The following is a 21,492-nucleotide window of genomic DNA, read 5'->3' on the forward strand; positions in this document are numbered from 1 at the left end:
TTCCCCTCAACAAATCCTATAATAAATATGAAACAAGTCAAGGGGAATTTAGCGAAAACATAAAGCAATTACGCTATTGCACATTTATGCTTTTAATATGTATGTATAATATATTATATCCAGAAACTAATTCTATGCGCTAGATCTAATGCGCTGCCGGGAATGAGATGCAGCCGTCGAATGAAGGAGTAGGTACAGAGAGAGAGAACAATTCTCTCATTCATTAATTTCATTCATAAAGCAGGACAAAAGGCAGAGTGCTTGGAATTCTCTCTTTAATTCTGTTCCCGCAGGCCTCAGATGAATGCTTTGTGGGGGCGATTCCAGCCTTAATTGTGCGCCCCGATTAACTTTCTTAGGAGGGGCATAATAGTTTGCGCTATTTGTTAGCACTTTTTCCCCCTCTTCATATCTGAGTTGCCTCGCGAAAAGCCATCTGAAGAATAAATTCTCTGGAGCATAATATTTCGATTCAGTAGGGCTGGATCTTTTTCCAGTTTTGAGAATTGTGGTTTATACACTCTTCGCCTTGGCATTCCGATGCGGAGGCGGTTTGTTCTTCCCCGTTCCCAATAGCAGGAGAATTTGAAGCTGGTATATTTCATTTGCCTAGGGAATGATAGTATATTGGAGATGAGTTATTCGTATTGCTTTCTGTTCTTTCTAGCTCAAATATAGAATTTTTCCTGAACCTGAAGATAAATTTTTAAGTATTTTTTGCTCACGATCATTTTAAGAATACAAAACAATGACTATTTCTACGCAGTAAACATAATAGATTGAAATTGTGCAGCCACTGAAATTGAAAAAACAACAGCACCAAAGAATAGAATGATATTGTTACGAAATGTACGGGCTCGGTAAGATGGCTTCCCCGCAAAGCAGTTTTCGGGTTTGCTATAAAATGGCAAGGGAAGGCAGGGTTGCCACATTTGGCGAAAAATATCCAATTTAGCGACATTTGGCGTCAAAATTGGCGATATGCCACGGACGGATGGAGAACCTTCTGGAACGAATTCTTACCGGTTTAGTCTAGAATGTTCTCTAACACAAGCCGAAAGCTATATAATAAATCCTGCTGGTCCGCAGTCAGTGTGTGCCTCGTCTAGCGACCTGATAGTCAGTCACTGAGCGACTGTCTCGAAGTCTAGCGCCGAGTTGGTCGTCGAGTGCATCGAGAGAGTCTTTTAGTGCATCGCGAATTAGTGCATCGTCGAGTTTTGTCTTAGACTGTGCTGAGTCAAGAGCTTTACTCTTGTGTATCGTCGAGTGCATCGCGTGGAGAGTCTCGAGAGTACGTGGAGTTCCGAGAGCGACCAAGTAGAGTTGGGAGCTGTACTCTGGTGCTTTGCAGTGAAGCTGTTTCCACCATGATAGCTTGATAACCTGAAAGCTGTGTCGCTGATCGTGTCAGCGTGTTTATTGGTAGTTCATCGACGACTGTGAAACGTGTTTTGGAGCTTTCCTGACAATACTGGCAAATAAAGTGTGTTTTGATACTTCAAGTGTCGTCGTTATTCACTCCAAATCCACACGAAGCCCGTTCGAACGTGAAGGAAGAAAATAACGTAACAACTGGTGTTAGAAGAAAAAAAAACGTAATATCATAAGCGAAAATGTTTTGTATTATCAGATAGGATAGGAAATGTTATTATTAATGTTCTAAAGCTAATGTGTATGTTAAATAATTTATTATACACACTGAAGAGTTGATAAGGACGGATCTGAAGCTGCAATGTATCATAACATTAAACCGGTGTGGAGTCTGCGCAGTGTTAAACATATGAAATAGATAGCAATTTATTTAATATTACTGTACCGGTACGAAGAACAGCGGATGGTATAAGTGGCAAATTAAAGAGGAAGATGTTATTGTTTACAAATTGCTGCCCTTAAAAATATCAGATTACTATCTTTATCAGATAACAGTGCAAAAATATCAGATAACAGTGCTTCTTTACTTTGCCTCTAAGCACCACTCGACTCTGCTTGAGGCTGTCTGACTCTCTTATTTCGTTGCAATTTTCTTGCGATTTGTTGTTACTTACGTTTCAAAATGTTTCTATAGGAAGATATTTTATTGTCATTGAAAATACTTATACTGTAGCTTGACTTTGGCTTATTAGAATGATATCAGAAAGGGAAAACTATGTATTTTACCCTGTTAAGTACAATTTTTGCGGACTGGTGAATTGAGATAATTTTACTTCTTTCCTCTTCTTCTAAATATAAAATTTCTTCTACAGTCGCCTTCTTTGTTGCTTTTGAAGTTGTTGTAGTTCTTTTTTATTAAGTTGATTTTGATGGTTTACTGGTAACTTCTCCATGTCCTTATTGGCAACTTTTTAAATCATGGTTTTGTGTAGAGGCGCAATATCGAAGATAATAAAGAAGATTCCTAAGTCTTAGACTGCGACTCAATCTAGCCATAATTTTCCTCCAGGCTGAATTCGTGGTCCTGTAAATGACTTATCCCAGGCTTTGTTAATGATAGTTAACTAAGAGTACAGCCTCTGAGTGATAATTATGTGGCATAAGTAATGTCGAACCATCTCTGAAAATCATAATTTTGCCCACTTCAGACACTGTTTGTCATTTGTTTGTCATCTCGTAACTCGAGACACTGCTTGTTATTTGAGGCAGTTTTTCTTCAGGCACTTTGTCTGTGAACCGAACTGTTCGTGATCCGAGAGGTTCAACTGTATAAGAATACTGAAATTTATGCTTTGGAGACTTAGACATGTAAATTTACTTAGCTAATAATAAGTATTTGAGAGGGATAGGTCTTCCCTTCTTTTTTTCCAAATGGTTCAATGAATGAATCCCCACGGCAGTTATTGTCATTTTAAGAGACACGTGATATCGAGACGTTGTCGTAACTTGATGCTGAATGCAAAGGAACTCAGGAAAACCACCTTGGCTCAAATAAGGAGAATGAATGAGGGCACGAAGTACTTCATGTGAAGGATGAATGATTGGCACCAAAATTTAAAAGTTAAGCAAAAAACGAAACATCATGTCCCACTGTTATATGTTTTCATTATTGCTATCACTTAGAGATTTTATGCAATCAAACTGCAGCGGAGGAAGTTAGAAATGTTCTATAGCCGAGGAACATAATAAATATACTTCTACAAGTGACGGTTTTTGATCAAGTAACTCTACTACTGTGTAGGATGGAATTTGTTGCAATTCGTATTTTGCTACAATTTTTATTTCCTTGTACGAAGTAAAGGAAGCATTGTCATCGCGTAAAATTTCGTGTATTATATTTGAGCGAAACTACCCATTTTGACCGCTCTCGAATCCATTTGTGCATGACATTTGTACGTAAGGACAGAATAAAAGATTCATAGATTGTAAAATGGATTTAATATGGATTCAGAAGGGATTTTTTTTCTTGATGTCTGACGTGCGTATGTATATATCTCGCATAACCTAAAAATGAGTAACCATTAAAATTTTGCATGAGAGACTGCTATAATATGTGGTTGTGCATCTTCCGTTCTCGTTGCAATCGGCCTCAAAAAAAACTATATATACCTACTCTCTTACTTGGCTAAGTGAGCAAACAAATAACGATCATTTTTGATTGATCTACCAAACAGAACTGGATTCAAGATTAATGCTATGATGGAAAGTTTCAAATTTTCATTATTTTGTGGAAAAGAAAGTAGTGAATATTACGAGCTTGCAGTTTCATAGTTTATTCTTCTTTTAGATAATGAAATTTTTTTTATCTTTATCAATTTGTTCTTTTTTTCAGTAAATGCTCTCCAATTTCGATCCTTCCAATAGGGCTTTTGATGCTTTAAGTCTTCTGCAAGGCATAGGAAATACTGCGCTGAAAATTTGCGCCACCGACAAGTATACCTTGGAGGAAAATGTTTGTGCTCTGATTGGACACTGGGCACGTAGGTGACCAAATTATCTTGCTTTAGCCCGAAGGGGCTATAAGTCTCGAAAAGACATTTTGCCTGGAATCACTAAAACAGCTGTATCACTTTTAAATTGTTGCCACTAAATATTACCGCCTTGTATTATATTTAAAGAAATTAAATAATGAAGAATCTGAATGAATTGTGTAAAAAAACAACAGTTTTTACAGTGCTCCAGTTTTGAATAGCGTAGTCCGCCACCCGAATATAGGCACCTGGAAGCCCGAATCTTGAATTTTGAATTTCCTTTACTATCTATTTCATACTTTTTAAACATTAAAGAATTTTTGATTAAGAAACTCAATGATTTCAAGTGAGCAATAGCAACACAACAATAAAATGTTTTTATCTCCATCTCGCAAGACTCTCTATCGGAAATTCTAACGATATGCTGTTTTTAAATTATTTTAGCCCAAATGCTCTTCAATCCCCTCTTTCTCACATATTTTTTGACCAAGCTCTCTGTGCTTTCTTTTTGTGCAAGGAAATTCATACGCATGGCTAGCTGTAAACGTAAATTCCGAGCATTGAAGAGACTGTGTATCGGAAATTCTTAAGGTGAACATTATTCAAGAAATGCAAATGGATGCAGAAAACTAGTTATCTCCCAAAAGAACAGGCCCCACCAACACCCGAGTGGTAAAATTGTTGAACAATGGTAGTTCGGTCCGAGGTCCGAATCCCGTGAACGGGCTGGCTGCATGGTCATTTTCGTGGTTTTTCCCATGTGTATACGAGCAAGTTTCTCTTAGAAAGTCCTCCACGAGGTCATCTCTTCGCTTAGGCAGCTAGGCCTCAAGTCTTTGCCGTAATCAACGTAAACCAAACTACCCAAAAATACAGTGTAAGCAAATATACAGTTGGTACCATATGAAAAAATCTAAACTGAATAATTCCTGCTCATGGAAAAAATTTCGATACAAGGAAAATTTTGACAAAGCCTGATCATGGGATTGCTGAAGGTGCATTGCTAAAATCAAATTCACTATTGAAAAAAGCTGTAATCTGTCAGTATTTATGCAGATGTTCCGACAAGGACAAATTCGCAAGACACTTTAAAGAAGTTAGAACAGAACGAGGAACAAATTTAATAACTACGCGAAATAATAATTTTAATTAAATCTTATTAGGAGTTTTACCACAAAGGGGCTTTGTCCCTATTGACTATTATTTTTGTTTTACGATTTTTGCGTCGAATCACTCTGAATGTCCGTTTCACTTTTCAAACTGTTGACACCCAATATTATCGACCTGTATTATATTTGAAGAAATTAAATAATGAAGAATCTGCATAAATGTATGTATGTTTGTCGTACTGTGATAAAACAACAATACCTAGAGCCATCCAATTTTGAATGACGTAATCCTACTGCGAATATGGGCATCTGGAAGCCCAAATTTGGAATTTGTTTTATTATCGATTTCATATTTTGTAAACCTTTTACAGATTTTCGATTAACAAGCTCAAGGACTTCAAAGCGAGGAATGGCAACGTTGTACAGAAAAAAAAAAAAAAAAAAAAAAAAAAAAACCCTCTTTTTATTTCCAGCGCGCGAGACTGTGTATCAGATATTCCTAAAATATGCTCAATTTGAAATTATTTTGTGATACTGCTGTTGAACTGAATTTTATGGTTTAAGTGCGAAGAACGTGATATTTTTAATAAATAAAGGTAACAGAAAAAATGCTAAAAAAAATAAAACGTCCCTTTGGACGTTATTTAAAATCTGATACCTTTCAGATTTTTTTAAAATTAGATTTACTTATTATTTATTTCGAAATGTCTGGCTTTCGGCAGTACTCACGGGTGACAAGACATGCAGAGCCCGTGTTTAAATGTCTTTTGTCCATAGGTTGTCCAGAGTCACAAAGAGAACACCTATTAAAAACTGATGAGCTACGTGCTCGATTAAATTATTTTTTACTAGAATTAGATTTATAATTATCTTTATTTGGTAGATGTGACAACAATAATCAGTGTTAGAATAAATTAGTATCTCATTTGTATAACGAAAGTAGAAAGCGCAAATAGGACTTTGCCAGGGTATGTATTGGCGGGAGTTGGAAATTTACGTACCTTGTACTTGAGAGAAAGTATTAAAAGTCAGTCGATTTGTTTCTTCCAGTTATGTTGCCATCGGTCTTGAGATATAGGGGTCTTGAGTTATAGGGCTTAGGGGTTTTATTTACAGTTTCTTTAGAGTTGGTTCTGAGTATTGAGAAAAATTAAGCAGTTGTAGCATTTATATAATTGTAATTCAGAAAATGTGAATGTTCTCGAGTAAAGTTTCATCAAAGTTTACGTTCTTCTAACAAGTTAAAAAGTTAAAGTTCTTTAACAAAGTTTAAGTTCTTCTAACAAGTTCAAGTTAAAGTTAGCATCTTTAACAAGTTAAATTCAACTTTAAATGTTCGTTTCAGATCATTTGAAAATTAAGATTATGAACCAGTTAGTTGAACCAATCGCTTTGTAGCAGAAGCTGTGACGTAAGCTTTCGCTAATGCGAGCTGCAGTCCTCATGCCTGGGAGTGATGAGGATCTGTCAACTGTAAATGGAAATGTAATCTTGCCTGATCTATCGGTTTTATTCCAGAATGCGAACTCTGACATTTAACAGCCATTTTTCCTTCTAGTTCGAGCTCCTGATGTTAGTCGAAAGGGTGAAAGAAATCTCCCTCCCCCAACCATCCATTGAAAATCTAATGGAAGTCGAATGTTGGAAGTAAGCCACGAACTTTTATGTGAGTTGAGAGACTTGCTTTCTGGTCTACTTAGCTGACCGCAGTTTGTAAGCTTTATAATCGGACTTGAAAAGAAGAAGCGATTATGTATTAAACTTAGGAATATAAACTAAAAGTTTCGAGGCACTTTTGATTAGAATAATTATGTATTTGCCTGAAAATTTAAAGAAGAAAATAAACTAGAAGTAAAAGAAAAAAATCTGAAAGATTTTAATCATTGCCCTGTAAGGATTTGTTAAGATATTTTACGTTCTTCCTGACCTCGTAGTCTGCCAGTCTCTTGTTGTAATCTTTCTTACTAGCTTTATTATTAAGCGCAATTTTCTTCGGACTTACGCTGTATACATTTCAAGAGCAAAATAACAAAACTTTCAAAAGCAACTTGCCAGCATGTATTTAGAAATTACTTAATAAATATATATATTATATTATAAACTTTATATTTAATAAATAAAGTTCTTGGCCTTTACGCTACAAAAAAAATTAATTTTTGTGGCGTACACCACATAAAATTCAGTTCAATAGGGAAATCGCAAAATATTTAAAAACATAATACCTATAAAATTTCCAGCAGAGACTATCGCCTCCTGCGTATAAAAGTATTTTGTTCCGACAAGGACAAATTCGCAAGACACTTTAAAGAAGTTAGAACAGAACGAGGAACAAATTTAATAACTACGCGAAATAATAATTTTAATTAAATCTTAATAGGAGTTTTACCACAAAGGGGCTTTGTCCCTATTGACTATTATTTTTGTTTTACGATTTTTGCGTCGAATCACTCTGAATGTCCGTTTCACTTTTCAAACCGTTGCCACCCAATATTATCGATCTGTATTATATTTGAAGAAATTAAATAATAAAGAATCTGCATAAATGTATGTATGTTTGTCGTACTGTGATAAAACAACGGTACCTAGAGCCATCCAATTTTGAATGACGCAATCCTACTGGGAATATGGGCATCTGGAAGCCCAAATTTGGAATTTGTTTTATTATCGATTTCATATTTTGTAAACATTTTACAGATTGTCGATTAACAAAAGTGGCAAAAGTGCAAAGAACACGATATTTAATAAATAAAGGTAACAGACAAAATGCTAAAAAATAAATAAATAAATAAATAAAAACCAGCCAGCAGTGTTGCCACTGCTGGCTTTGAAATCGTTGGGTATAAACATATAAGGCATCAGCCGATAATTTCGCAGATAATCATAATAAAACAACGTAATATGTAAATCTTCCTGTAGTTTATATAAAATTTTGAATTAATAAATTTTTGTTTTTACAATAAATGCGACTTAAAAATTAAAACCAAATGTTCTTTATGATAATAGAGACAAATGTCTATATTACGGAGTAAAATATGTAGCTTAAGAAAGTATTTTGAAAATTCTTTGGCTCAGGCGATGCATAAATGACAAAAAGAATATGTTGTGTTTTTGGAAACGCATTTTTTAGAATCATGTTCACATTATATAGCGCCAGTGTCTTTAAGATTTAGAAGTTTTTGAATTTTAATCTATATTAAAAAATAATTTCCTTTAAATAACGGAATTTCATATGGGTCCCATTTTTTCATTCGAATTGTTTCTCTGTAATTCGAAATAAATATTTAAGTAAACAGATTATTACTTCTTTGTAGCAGCGTACCAGCATGTGTTTAGAATTCCCAGTGCAGTGTTAAATGTTTGCATACGTGTTTCTATTGTTTTTCAGTCTTTTCTCATCATATCAATGTTCTAGAAAAGAAAGTAAAGGAAGAATTGCAAATCACAAAAAATTCAGGTATCGTATTTCGAAATAAATATTAATTTTGAACGCTCTCGAATCTTTTTGAATGATGTTTTTGCTTGTCATCTGTAAATACGGACAGAATATAGGACTCTTCACCACAAAATGGATTGTAAAAGAATTTTAAAATGGAGTCAAAACAGGATTTTTTATGACGTCTGTACGTACGTATATATGTCTGTATCTTGCGTAACACAAAAACGAGTAGCCTCAGAACGATGAAATTTTGTGTATGGGACTGGTATAATATATAGTTGTGCACCTCTCTTTTTGGCTGCAATCAACCGCACCCGTTACTCGCCTTGGTGAGATCAGTGGTCTCATTCTTATATGTTGGTATATTGCACGCGCATTTTTTGCTTTAAAAGTGATTGAATTATGTTATTTTTATGTTCCGGTTAAGGTATTTAGCTATTGAAAACATTTTACATCTCTTTTGGGATAATAAACTGATGACTTTCAGTTGTTCAGTTGTAGTTATTCAAATATACCAAGCTTTATCTATATTTATTTATCACAGCAAATATTTATTTTCAGAACGTAAAGGAGCTTCTCACAAAGAAATATAGTTATGATCTTTTCTTTGCTACATATTTTGGAAGAAGACAAACATTATTTTGTTTTTGTCCCAAAAGAATATTAGTCCGGAATGGGATATTAATCTCGAAAGGGCGTTTTATCACTTTTCAAATTGTTGCCAACAAATATCATCCCCCTGTATTATATTTAAAGAAATTAAATAACGAAGAATCTGCATGACTGTAGGCATCTTTCTCACATTGTGAAAAAACAGCGGTACCAAGAACCAACCAGTTTTTAATAACGCAGTCCTCCACCGGATCATGGGCACCTGGAAACCCGAAATTTGAATTTCGAATTGATTTTATTATCTATTTCATATCTTGTAAAACTGTAACAAATTTTTGAGTAACAAACTCAACGATTTCAAAGTGAGCATTGGCAACACTACAAAAAGATAAAAAAACACATTTTTATCTTCAGCACGCGAGACTGGACTGTCTTTCGGAAATTCTAAAGCTATGCTGTTTTTTAATATTTTGTGATTTTAAATATATGTGTAATTTTATTTGTGATTTTGTCTGGAGCAACAAACGCAAGATTATTTGCTTTATGGAAATCAGTATACCTCATTCATTATGTTAACTACTTTTTATGTGCAATGTAGTGCGTAATTTGATAGTAAAATTTATCTTCTTAGAGATCCATCGCTGTATTAGAGAGTTCAGATACTCAGAATGCTGTGGACGTTTGTTTATAATGCCCAAGAGATCACAGTTACGTAACTAGGATAATTGGCACCTGAGGCACGATACCCTTTTGTCAGCCCTCTCACCCGAAAGCATACAGTAAAATAACATATAGAATGTAAGTTCCTTTATTCTTATATGTTGGTGATCTGTGCATTTCTTGCTTTAAAAGAGATTGAATAATGTTCTTATGTTTCGGTTAAGGTTTTTATGCCTTTATATGCCTTCATGTGTTATGTAGAGAAATTACCGGATAGCGTTATAAAAATTAGGTGAATGATTTTATGATTTATGGAAATTTAAATTTTAGTTTGATTCTGAATTATTTAATTTAAGGCTTTAATTTTGGGGCAAAACAGATGCTTCTGGAAATATTATTTAGTTTAAAAGAGTATTATTTATTTTCCTCTATTTGTAAATCTTGTACAAACTTTTATTCATTGTGAAAGAAGCAGGGAAAGGGAGGCAATTTTCGCCAAGTCATGATTTCGCGCGCTTTAGAATGTTCGAGAAAGAATTTTCATTGTTAGTTGACCTTAAGAGAGGAAAGTACGTGACGGAAAGGTCAAAGGTTGCTACTTGTCTTTCAATGTAAGTCATTCAGGTTTTTGGCGATTGAGGGTCCGGTTGTTGGCTAAGTGAAGAAGGGCGCGCATGCGCGATCACCCTTATTTCCGCATTCTGGAGTTGAAAACGAAGATTTTGCCATAATTAAGGGGGCGATAAGTGAAGCCATAGGGAAGTCCGTTTGGTGAAGGACAAGAAGGAAATTTGAGTTGGGCACACTTACTTTTGGCTGACTCTCGGACTGACTCGCTGATTTTTGGGCTTGCTGGACAAAATGTAAGTGACTCCGAGAGGTGTTTTCCGGCGGGGAGCGGCAAATATGCTCCCCGGCCGCGTTTGGTTAAGAGGCTTACACACTTACTCTTGGACTCGCTTAGGCACTCACGCTTGGATTCGCTGACTTTCGGGCTTGACGGACTTGTTGACGGAGACTGAGAAAAAACTTGTGGGTGTTGCGAAGGAGAAAGGAAAAGATTTAGTGGGCATCGAGCAGTGCTTCCGGCGGGGAGCGGCAATTATGCTCCCCGGCCGCGGGTTTTCTCAAAAATGCGAAGAAAAAAAAAAAACTGTTGAGCGAATAACAAAAAAATTAACAGAGACTTGGGTCTCTATCTGTATCGGCAAAAGTCAGGACGATGTCCTCTGAACTCCGACTTGAAAACAGAAGGAATTATGTCACCTTAGTCAACTGGAAGCCTGCGTTAGCCGTTCTCTAAAATACCGAGCTTAATTGTCTACGTTTTCCTTGGTGGAGCTTAGAGTCTGGGCAGACAGCCGTGCGGTGTAAGCTGTTCTCTTGCTTCCAGTGGGAATAATTTTCTTCTATGGAAAACAGTAGCAGGCGTAAGATTTGACGGTATAGCTGATGTAATTTATTGTCGTGCCGTTCGAGTCTCTGTCTTGCGGATTTGCCAAGTGACGTAAGGATAGAGCTAAGATATGAGCTCTCCTCCACTTCAAGATGTCTACACCAGATAAGTGTATATTTTTTTTTGTGTGTTTATACGATCCTCTCACGAAACTTCTTTTCTTCATAACATTGGTGCCGTGACCTCTGCTTAGTGAAGGATCGAATCAGTAACTGATTTTGTGAATTTATTTATTTCGTATAACTTACTGTTTTAAGAAGGTGTTAAATTTTAGGTGCTAGGATTAATTAGAGTTTTTGATTTGTGTTTGCTTATTTGTTAATACGAGAGTGATAAAGTTTGAAAATGTGTGTGAATTTCAGGAATTTTGGACTTTAACGTTAGGCACACAGAATTGAACTTTAAAGTTAGGAAAAATATATATTTTTAATGTAGGAGAATAGGTATTGTACATTCTTACTGTTGAAAATCCTTGAGTGTTTTCTAGATGTGTATTTTTGATTTTCGACGTACTGATTTATGATACAAGATGGAAAATGAATTATTTCACGATAATCCTATGCTATTTGTATATCCTTGTAACAAGTTTCGAGTGCTTGTCTTTAAAAACTGGACTCATTTTTTGAGCACTTCTAAGAGAAAGAGATTAAAGACTCTAATTATTTTACTGAATGAGACAAGCCATAGCTATGCGTAGCTAGAAATTTTTTTTGTGTTTTTGCTACTTATTTAACCTAGAATCTGGTGAAATGTGTAATTGTGAGGCGTAACGTTAGAGAAATTTTGATTTTTTTTTGACTTAATTGAATAATATTTTGTGAAATGTATGTAATGTTTTCATGATTCTCTAGCGTAGTATATTATTGCTTTTTGATTTACAATGTTTTGATATGATTCCAGTATATTGTGTAATGTGTTAGAAATCTTTAATTTAGTATTGAGCAATGAATTTTATAAGTTCTGAAGGCATAATGATACAAATGAATGAGTAAAAATTGTAGATTGTTTTTCAATTGCCAAATTCTGTTTTAAGGTTAACATGGGTTAGATTTGAATTTTTGCCTGAGATCAGCAATAGTGATGTTTGCATATTTAATTTTTTTTTTTTTTTGGATTGAATTCTTCAGCGTGAGTGAAGTTCTAATTAGTTAATGAGTCAGAGTAATTGAGATTAGTTATCTTCTGAGTTTAAGTTTGTGAAGAGTTGTCATGTGAGAAATGTTTAAACAGTAGAAATTGAGTTAGTCTTGTGAATTGTAGAAAGTGAATTTTAATGAGAATTTTGTGACAACGGGAATTTGTTTTGTGAAAATGTTTGAAATAAGTTTGAGAAGATTAGTTACTTATGCTCTGTACTCATGTGTGGGAATTTTCTGTTGATTACAAGTAGTTTGTCTTGAATTTGCTAGTGAATCGTAATAGATTTGATCTGAGTTATTGAATTTTCTTTCTTGGTTGGACTTGTTGCTGAATTTGGGGTTAATTCTTGTTTTGGCTTAAGTTTTGTATTTGAATTGGTAGTATCAAGATAGTTGTATCAGGTTTTTGTTTTGTTTTGGTGGTTTCTGCCAAGGTCCGTAAAATGTAAGTTCTCTGATGTTTGGTTTCTGTGGAAGAATTGAGATTTCTGTGGTCATAGGAAAATAGTAGAATTTGAGTTATGGATTTCATTTGTGTGATTTTTAGGGATTTTTGAGTTACGAGTTATGAGTATTTTTTTTTTAGTTTAGCACTTTTGAGAACTTTGCATTTGTTGCTTGCAGTTAGGTCTTGCGTGAAGTTGTAATGTCCTGAAAGCTCGTTTTCTTGTAAATACTTGCACTTCATGGTGGCACTTGACCTCTTACACCGGGGCAAACAGGAACTTGTTATCTGAGAACACTATTGTTGTATCTTTTTTCATTGTGTTGGTTCAGACTGGTAACGTTTCAGTCAGCGCACTTTTCTTTCCGAGATAAGAGATCTTATGTTCTCTTTCAACGTGTCTGGAGGTTTGCTTGATACGTAAAGTTTGGGTCTGTCATTCATAATACAGCGCTTTTCTCAGCTTACATGGACGCGGTAAAGAGTTACTTTGTTTCTTTTGTTTGGGTGGAGGTGTTGCTGAAGGCTGCTACTTAGGTTACTATACAACGTTTGGAAAAAGTCTGATGCAGAATAGATCTCAGTTTTGCCTAAAATTGGGGGGTTTGTTTTGAACACTTTTTTTTTTTTATTTGTGATATTTTATTTAGTGTTCTAGTAACGTGCTTCAGTCCAGCTTTGATTGATTTCTTTGACTAGTTGAAATTTGTTTTTGTGGACCTAATGGATTTTTTAGAATTACTGAATTTTTTTTGGTGTTGTCTTTCTAAGGGGACTTAAATATGGTGTTGTTACTCACTAGTGTTTACCGTGAGGTTTGAAAAATTTTTAGCGACACTTCACTCTTGCTGGTTGATTTTTTTTTTTGGCTTGACTTGAAATACAGTGAAATTATTTTTTGACTTGATATGGTTTAACGCAATGACTATTTGTGTATTTGTTTAGGTATTGCAATTTAAAAATTTTTTGTTTAGGTATCACTGATCTCATTGCTCATTTGAATTATGTACGAAATTTTTACAGTTTAATTGTATTTTCATTTTATGTGTATATGTGTATCTTGGTAGTATTTGTAAATTTTTGGCCAAACGTTTTTGTACATGCATTAGGTATTAGTATTATTTTTGTGTGTGTATTGGATAAAATTCTAATTGGTATTTGCACAGCGTATTCGTTATGCTATTTTCGGAATTGATTTTGGTTGGATCGAATTTTTGGACAATCACGTTTTCTTTCTTTCTGATTTTTTTGTGTGGGGTATTTTCGGCTGGTTCCGAGGTTCCTTGTGTTGTAACGTTCTTTTCTTTTCTAATGCTTGGCCCTGATCAGGCCGCTTCTGTTCTTAGACGTGATTGTTTGGGATTCATTCCTGGAAGTTATTCATTTTCGTAGTACTTAGGCGTCTTTACTCCTTATTTGAATACGTTCATGTGACATATTTTATTTGGAATTGTTTGAATTATTAGTGTGTTTATTTTCTCAGGAATGTATTTTATGTATCTGCGGCGCGTTAATTATCTTATTGATTGATCTTAGACATATTTTGTTTGTGATTAGCGCCTTATTTTTATTTTTATTTTTGTATGTGTTCTGAGTATTTCTAGGTTTAATTAAGAGATTTAATTGATGTTTTTGATTAATTATTTTTGATGATCTTCCTTGAGTATTTTAATTAGTAATTGCTTTGATTAATCTTGTTGTTTTACTTGCACATTTTGGACTTTACATTTAATGTGTCAGTAACGTCACTATACCAAGGAGTCGTATGAAATATTGTTACATCATGTTATCCTTTAGCCTTATTGCACAGTATGAGTCATGGTATTTCAAGAAGTGTCTGTCTGCTAAATTTTGGTAAACCAAAATTTAATTCCTTAGGGGAAAGGAATGTTATGTAGAGAAATTACCGGATAGCGTTATAAAAATTAGGTGAATGATTTTATGATTTATGGAAATTTAAATTTTAGTTTGATTCTGAATTATTTAATTTAAGGCTTTAATTTTGGGGCAAAACAGATGCTTCTGGAAATATTATTTAGTTTAAAAGAGTATTATTTATTTTCCTCTATTTGTAAATCTTGTACAAACTTTTATTCATTGTGAAAGAAGCAGGGAAAGGGAGGCAATTTTCGCCAAGTCATGATTTCGCGCGCTTTAGAATGTTCGAGAAAGAATTTTCATTGTTAGTTGACCTTAAGAGAGGAAAGTACGTGACGGAAAGGTCAAAGGTTGCTACTTGTCTTTCAATGTAAGTCATTCAGGTTTTTGGCGATTGAGGGTCCGGTTGTTGGCTAAGTGAAGAAGGGCGCGCATGCGCGATCACCCTTATTTCCGCATTCTGGAGTTGAAAACGAAGATTTTGCCATAATTAAGGGGGCGATAAGTGAAGCCATAGGGAAGCCCGTTTGGTGAAGGACAAGAAGGAAATTTGAGTTGGGCACACTTACTTTTGGCTGACTCTCGGACTGACTCGCTGATTTTTGGGCTTGCTGGACAAAATGTAAGTGACTCCGAGAGGTGTTTTCCGGCGGGGAGCGGCAAATATGCTCCCCGGCCGCGTTTGGTTAAGAGGCTTACACACTTACTCTTGGACTCGCTTAGGCACTCACGCTTGGATTCGCTGACTTTCGGGTTGCTGGTCTTGTGGACGTTGCTCTTGAAATCTGGCTTGAAGAAAATTGGAGTTGGACTCTCTCCCTTACTGACTGGTGGGTGGAATTTACTTGGGTCGTTACTCGTGAAGCTTGCTCTTGGGATGAGTAAGAACAGGCGAGCTGAAATGGCCTAGAAAAAAAAAGTTTCTGACCTGAGCCTGAAAACCCTCTTCCTTGCGGCGTGCTGGTAAAGAGGCGAAATTTGAACGAGTTACCTGCGTGTAGACATAGGACTTTCAGGACCAAGCGGATAGCCACCCTGGGCAGCAGTGCTCCTGTTTCTGTTCTACAGTAGTGAAGTGGAGTCTACATTTTTAGAACCTGTGTCAAGATGAGCCCGGCCGACACCAACTCTTGATAAGATAAGAGTCCTCCGCTTCAAGATGTCCCCTCAAGCTAAGTTGTATTTTTTTTGGTGTGTTTGAACCCTAGGCAAGTTTTTTTCAAAAACGTCCTTAGCAGTAAAAAAAAACATCGTCGAATCTAAAATTTAACTCTCAGGCCTTAAATTGTTTCCCTTTCCGTTCTTTTAAATCACCAGACAAACCTTAAGTTTTTTTATGAATTTAAATGAACAGACTCTCAGATGCGGTTAAGATTTTTCTTATTGTGTTGTAATTGAATAAACTGATATTTAATCTGGAACCTCTTACAGTATGTTTTTTTTTATATATTTAATATGAACTTTTCCTTTATATCTTGTATATGTTTTATGTTTTCGATCCTCTCACGGCGCGGTCCCGGAATGCATTTTTTCACAACGCAAAAATGCTGTACACGTTTCACTATACGATCACTCCCTTTAACGGCAAGTAGTTTCATATTTAACATTTAACAATATAGGAATTTAAGATATAACATTGGTGCCGTGAAGTAAGATTCATAACATTATTTCCCGGCGTGAACTTGAGCTATTTAACACATGTACTAGTTATAGAATTATCAACAGTTTGAAAGTTTAAGTGGTGCTAACTCTAACGAGGCCGCCATTTGTTAACTCTTAGTAGAACAGTGAATTAAGTCAATTTGTGCAACAATTACACTTTCTTTTTGCCAAGTAAAATCTCTCTTCCTGCCCGCTAGTCGAATTGCTTGTTTTTGCGTACAAACTAATTTTAATGGCAAAAATTGTTTTTTTTTAATTGTTTTTAACTGCATTTGGTGTTTTATATTTTCTGTAATTTACAATTTTTAACGAAGATGTTTTAAATTTTTAAGCGTTTTTGCCTTGCATGAGAATTGAATTAATTGAATAAGAAATAATATCTCTAATAAAACTCAAAGAAATAAGTTTAAATGAAATCCGGGAAAATGTGTGTATAATTTACAAAGAAATCTTACAAAGAAGTCTTGTGGTGTCCAAAGTAGTGGTTATTTCAAACATCACAAACAAAGAAGGAAAAGAAAAAAATGCTGCAAAGGGAAAAATCTCTTTCGAGTTAGTTAATAGTTTTATTTATGATAATTTTAAAATGCGCGAAGAATTTAAACTTTATGGCAGTTTTTCGTAGCTTTTCATATGCGTTTGTTCCGCGGTGAATACTTACTTTCGTTGAACAACATGAGGAAAAATTTCTCTTAGAAAGTACTTTGTGGAGGTACATTTAACAACTTAAGTAGCTCGGAGTAATTTAAAAAAAACTGAATTCCTAATGGTAATTAACTTAGGATTCTCTAAACCTATACTCTATTTGTAGTTTAAAAAAAAATCACCTTTGAGTTTAGAAGTACAATATGATAGACGACACTACCGTTGATTTTAAAGTAATCTTTAAAAAATAAAGCAATACTTGACTATTCATACTTCGAGCAAATGTTTTGCAACAGAAATTCCTCAGCTTTTCAAAACTCTTTTTGATGTAATAAAGATTGTTAACTCTCGCTGATTTCATACCTTCTTGTTGACCCTATAATATGATTTTTTTAAATTTCTTTGATTGTCAGTTTGCTATCGTCTTACCGATATTTCTTAAAGGAACGTTTATTCTTTTTTCTCACGAAAAAGCACAAATGCATTATTTTATATTTTAAGTTAATATTTTAACGTTTTTTAATTTATAATTTTTGAATTCGAACGATGTGTTAAGCTTTTCATTAAGCGAATAACACATTATAGCAAAGTAGTAATTGTGGCTACTGAACTTGTGGACAGCACTTATTACAAGCTACCTGCGCAAGCGATTAATGAACAGCTTCGGCTGTAAAAAGTTAAATTTGCCTTATATTAAATTAGGAAGTATCTTATAATAATAATTAGTTAATAATTAGTAGTTTTAACTTAAAATAGATAACAAATAAATAATTAGTAGTTTTAACTTACGAAATATTAGTATGGCAACTTCCCCCCCCCCCACACACATTCTTTGTCACTGTAATTCTTAACAGCTCAATTCAGATTTATGTGAAGCGTACCAGCGGCCGAGCGGTAAAATCACTGAACACTAGTAGTTCGGTCCGAGTTTCAAATCCCGCGAACGAGCTGGCTGCATGGGCGTTTTCGTGATTTTCCAATGTGTAACGTGTATACGATTCAGTTGCCTTAGGAAGTCCTCCACGAAGGCATCCTTCCCTTAGGCAGGCAGCCGTCGCGAGTGTCGCCTACCTCTCTTCCCCTAGCACAGACTTCTGGAAAGGATTTTTGCCTTCCCACATATTTAGAGTGTCGGAAAGACATTGCACATTTATAAACATTCATACCTTCTCCGGGATTCGAACCCGGGCCTTTGTTACGGCAATCAGCGTTAACCACTATTCCGGCTGAGTGTTAGTTCAATTATAAACTATTTCAATCGTTAGACTGGGATTTTGACAACGATCAGAATGTATTTTTTATGATTATTTTACAGATTTCAATTTCAATTTCTTAAATTTATTTGTGAAATTTTTAGCAGTAAACTTTTCTCTGATAACAGATATTTAATACATTTTTTAACATTTTTTTTCAAATAATCATAAATTTCGAAACTGCAGCTTAAAAAAAATTTTTTTTCACCGTTTTCCTTAACGTTGTGTCTCATTTATTAGAAGAGTGTTTGACATGTTTTTTAAATAAAATGGAGTCTACCCAAGTATCGAGTTCAAAGTTTTTTTATTGTCTGTCGATCCTCTATTTGTGCAAAAAATATGAATTCTCGTGAGTCGCTTCTGCGATCTTCTTTCACCAACTATCGCATATCTGTGAAAAATAGGGCAAGTTATGTGTCTCTTTCGAACTGCTTTTTTCTGCAGGCTACAGCGCTTGACAGCTGAGCCTTACAACGAGGTTTTTCATCTCTCTGGCGAAGAAACTTTGAATAAAATGTTTACATTTTATGCATTTTTGCTTTATTTTATTCCATTCTAGAGATGCTTTCAGTGTACTTTATCCTTTTTATTCTCGCGCTTTAAAAATGATTCATAGAACGTAGTTGTTTCGATGATACCAGAAATGTGTGCAAACTGCCGTACAGAACATAAAACAGAACATAAACAAGCTTCAACAAACTGATTCATAATTTCGAATCTCGAGCTGCGAGTCTCTAACGCTCTTGGAAAACATGAAATTTTGAACATAGATCCGCATGTGAAACGCAAGTCAAAACTGCGTTTCAAATTTTAAGCGCTAAGATGAATCCCAAAAAGCTTGTCACTTTAATACTCAGTTTGATATGCTTAATGTCAAAACTTTTCGGACTTTTACAAATAGTTACTGAGGAATTTTAGATTGTGCTCCTTCTTTTCAACGAAAGAGAAAATGTTTCTTTATTGGTGTTTCTGTGACTTATCTCACTGGTCTGACAGTAACAACGTCAGACCAAACCTATGAAATTCTTCATAGCAGTCACTACAAGATTTCGCCTGCCGTTGACAAGAGCCCTCAGCACCATCGAGGTGACAGTACCACTTTGCTCATTTTCGCCCTCAATTTTGATTGAGAGCACCCCGGAGGGAACGGATCGCAGCGTCTCTCACTCCTCTTCGCCTATCACCAACCTCTCGAGAGGACTTTCGGCTGGCCGCTTATTTAGAGTGCCTCCATGTTGCATTTACAAACATCCATGCCTTCCCTAGATTCAAACCCGAGTTCTTCCGTACGACAGTCAGCATCGTTAACTACTATCCTGGTTTGACCGCACGGAAAATGTACAAAATTTTTGCTAGTGTGCAGAAAAATTTTATATTATTCGCTTTTGATCAGCGACACTGAATTTACAAATAAGGTGGGCTTTAGGTGAATACAAAGATGGTTGTACTTCGCGCAATATTTTTTTTAATTTGAAAAATAGAGAGAAAACTAAATGTAAATTATAATAATATCTTGTTTTGAGTGTGAAAATTAGTTCAGTTTCTAAGATACATCAGTTTCAAAGGTGTTTAGATATCATGAAACAGGTTGATTGGTTTGGTTTATATGATTACGGAAAACCTTCGAGGGCTATTAGCCTATAGAGAGAGATGCCTTCGTGGAAGACTTACCAAGCGAAACTGGCTCATATACATGTTACACATGGAGGAAAACTAAGAAAACGCCCATATCGATGTATTGATTAGGAACTTATAGACTAATGTATCGATAACGAGTACATTTATATACCATTAAAATCAGTGCTCGTAGCTTCCACTTAAGTTTTAATCTTTTAGTTGGTGATTTTTTCTTGACTTTTAAGTTATTTCCTTATTTCTTGTCTCTTTGTGTACATAGTATATCTCCAAAGCTCCAAATTTCACTTCATTGCATTTGCCAGTGGGGCATACATTGTATTCAAGATGAGTCAATGTAAAATATATGATCCTTGCTCCCGAAGGCTGGATTTCAGGGTGTCCGCCGAAAACATCGTCTACGTAAACGTCATGGAGAAAACAACGCAAGGCGAAAACGTCGTGGTGCAAAACATCGTGGGAGAAAATAAAGCAAAAAAAAAAAAAAAAAAAAACATCGTGGCACAAAACATCGTCATCGAAAATAAAGCGACTCAAAAACTTCGCAATTTAAAAATATCGTCGACAAAATATCGTGGTAAAAAATAAAGTACTTAACAAATCATCACATGACAATATCATCGCAGACATGCGTTTTTCAGGCTTTGATAACTGTACAATTTAATAATTGTAAAAACTCGCATAATGGTTTGTGAGCGCAAGATATAAAGAAGAATAATTTTTACTTTCATATTTTTTAATTAACTAATAAATATTTGCTGAAAATGTAAAATGGAAATTTAAGTATAGAAAATTAATGCAATTTATAGCACTTAATAGAATTTCAAACTGGCACAGTTAACTAACAAAGGTCATTAACAAAATAATTTTTATGAGTTTTACTGGTACTGGTTTTTTGCATGAAATGTATTATATTATCTAAAAAGGAATAGAAAGAGAAAGATAGTAAAAAATTTCCAAGTTAATTATGACATAATTTTCTTCACTTTATGTTAATCTGATACTCTTATAATGAAAATTACTTCTTGTTTTAAATTCCTTGTTTTACGTTTTTAAAATGTATTAATAAATAAAAAATATGAATGAGAAAATTATCCTTCTTTTCATCTTGCACTCACAAATCATTATGCGAATATCCATTTGCAATTGTTAAAGCCTTAAAAATCATGTCTGCGATGTTATCGTCATGCGATAATTTGTCAGTTCTTTATTTTTTACCACGATATTTTTGACGACGATGTTTTTAAACTATGAAGTTTTTGGACCGCTTTATTTTCGACGACGATATTTTGTACCACTATTTTTTGTATCACGATATTTTCGCATTGCGTTGTTTTCTCCGCGACGTTCTCGTCCACAATGTTTTTGCCGCGATGTTTCCGGCCGTAACCGGATTTCAGTTAGATTTGCAACAGGTGACACTTATTGATGGCATCCATGCTAGCATTTGTTTCCAAACCGAGAAAAGAGACTACAATTCCCTTGGGATAAAGATATAAACTGCTGTCGCTACACGTTGGGGGTGTTTCTTGAAAGCTTCTTACATACATCGCCAGTCAATAGCCGGGTGTGTAATAGTGTTGAATACCGGTAGTTCGACTTTTATTCCAGCCTAGTCAAAAAGGCTCGCTGCTTGTTTGCTTTTCATGGTTTACTC

At 34.9% G+C, this 21,492-nt stretch overlaps 1 protein-coding gene across 2 annotated transcripts in view; it reads left to right on the forward strand.

Annotated features, from left to right (window-relative positions):
• Dgk (diacyl glycerol kinase 1) overlaps positions 1-21,492 on the forward strand; it is a 911,622-nt gene that overhangs the window by 117,073 nt on the left and 773,057 nt on the right. Inside the window, exon 2 of one of the 2 annotated variants that reach the window (XM_085814117.1) lies at positions 9,694-9,860. The exons of the other annotated variant lie outside the window; for it this stretch is intronic. The gene's annotated coding sequence lies outside the window, so the exon portion shown is untranslated. The remainder of the gene's footprint in view (positions 1-9,693; positions 9,861-21,492) is intronic. 2 annotated transcript variants of the gene reach the window in all.

This window comes from Stegodyphus dumicola, chromosome 3 (assembly GCF_044657685.1).
Source record: "Stegodyphus dumicola isolate Sdum_Otavi_A_Nest chromosome 3, ASM4465768v1".
Classification (NCBI taxonomy): domain Eukaryota; kingdom Metazoa; phylum Arthropoda; class Arachnida; order Araneae; family Eresidae; genus Stegodyphus; species Stegodyphus dumicola.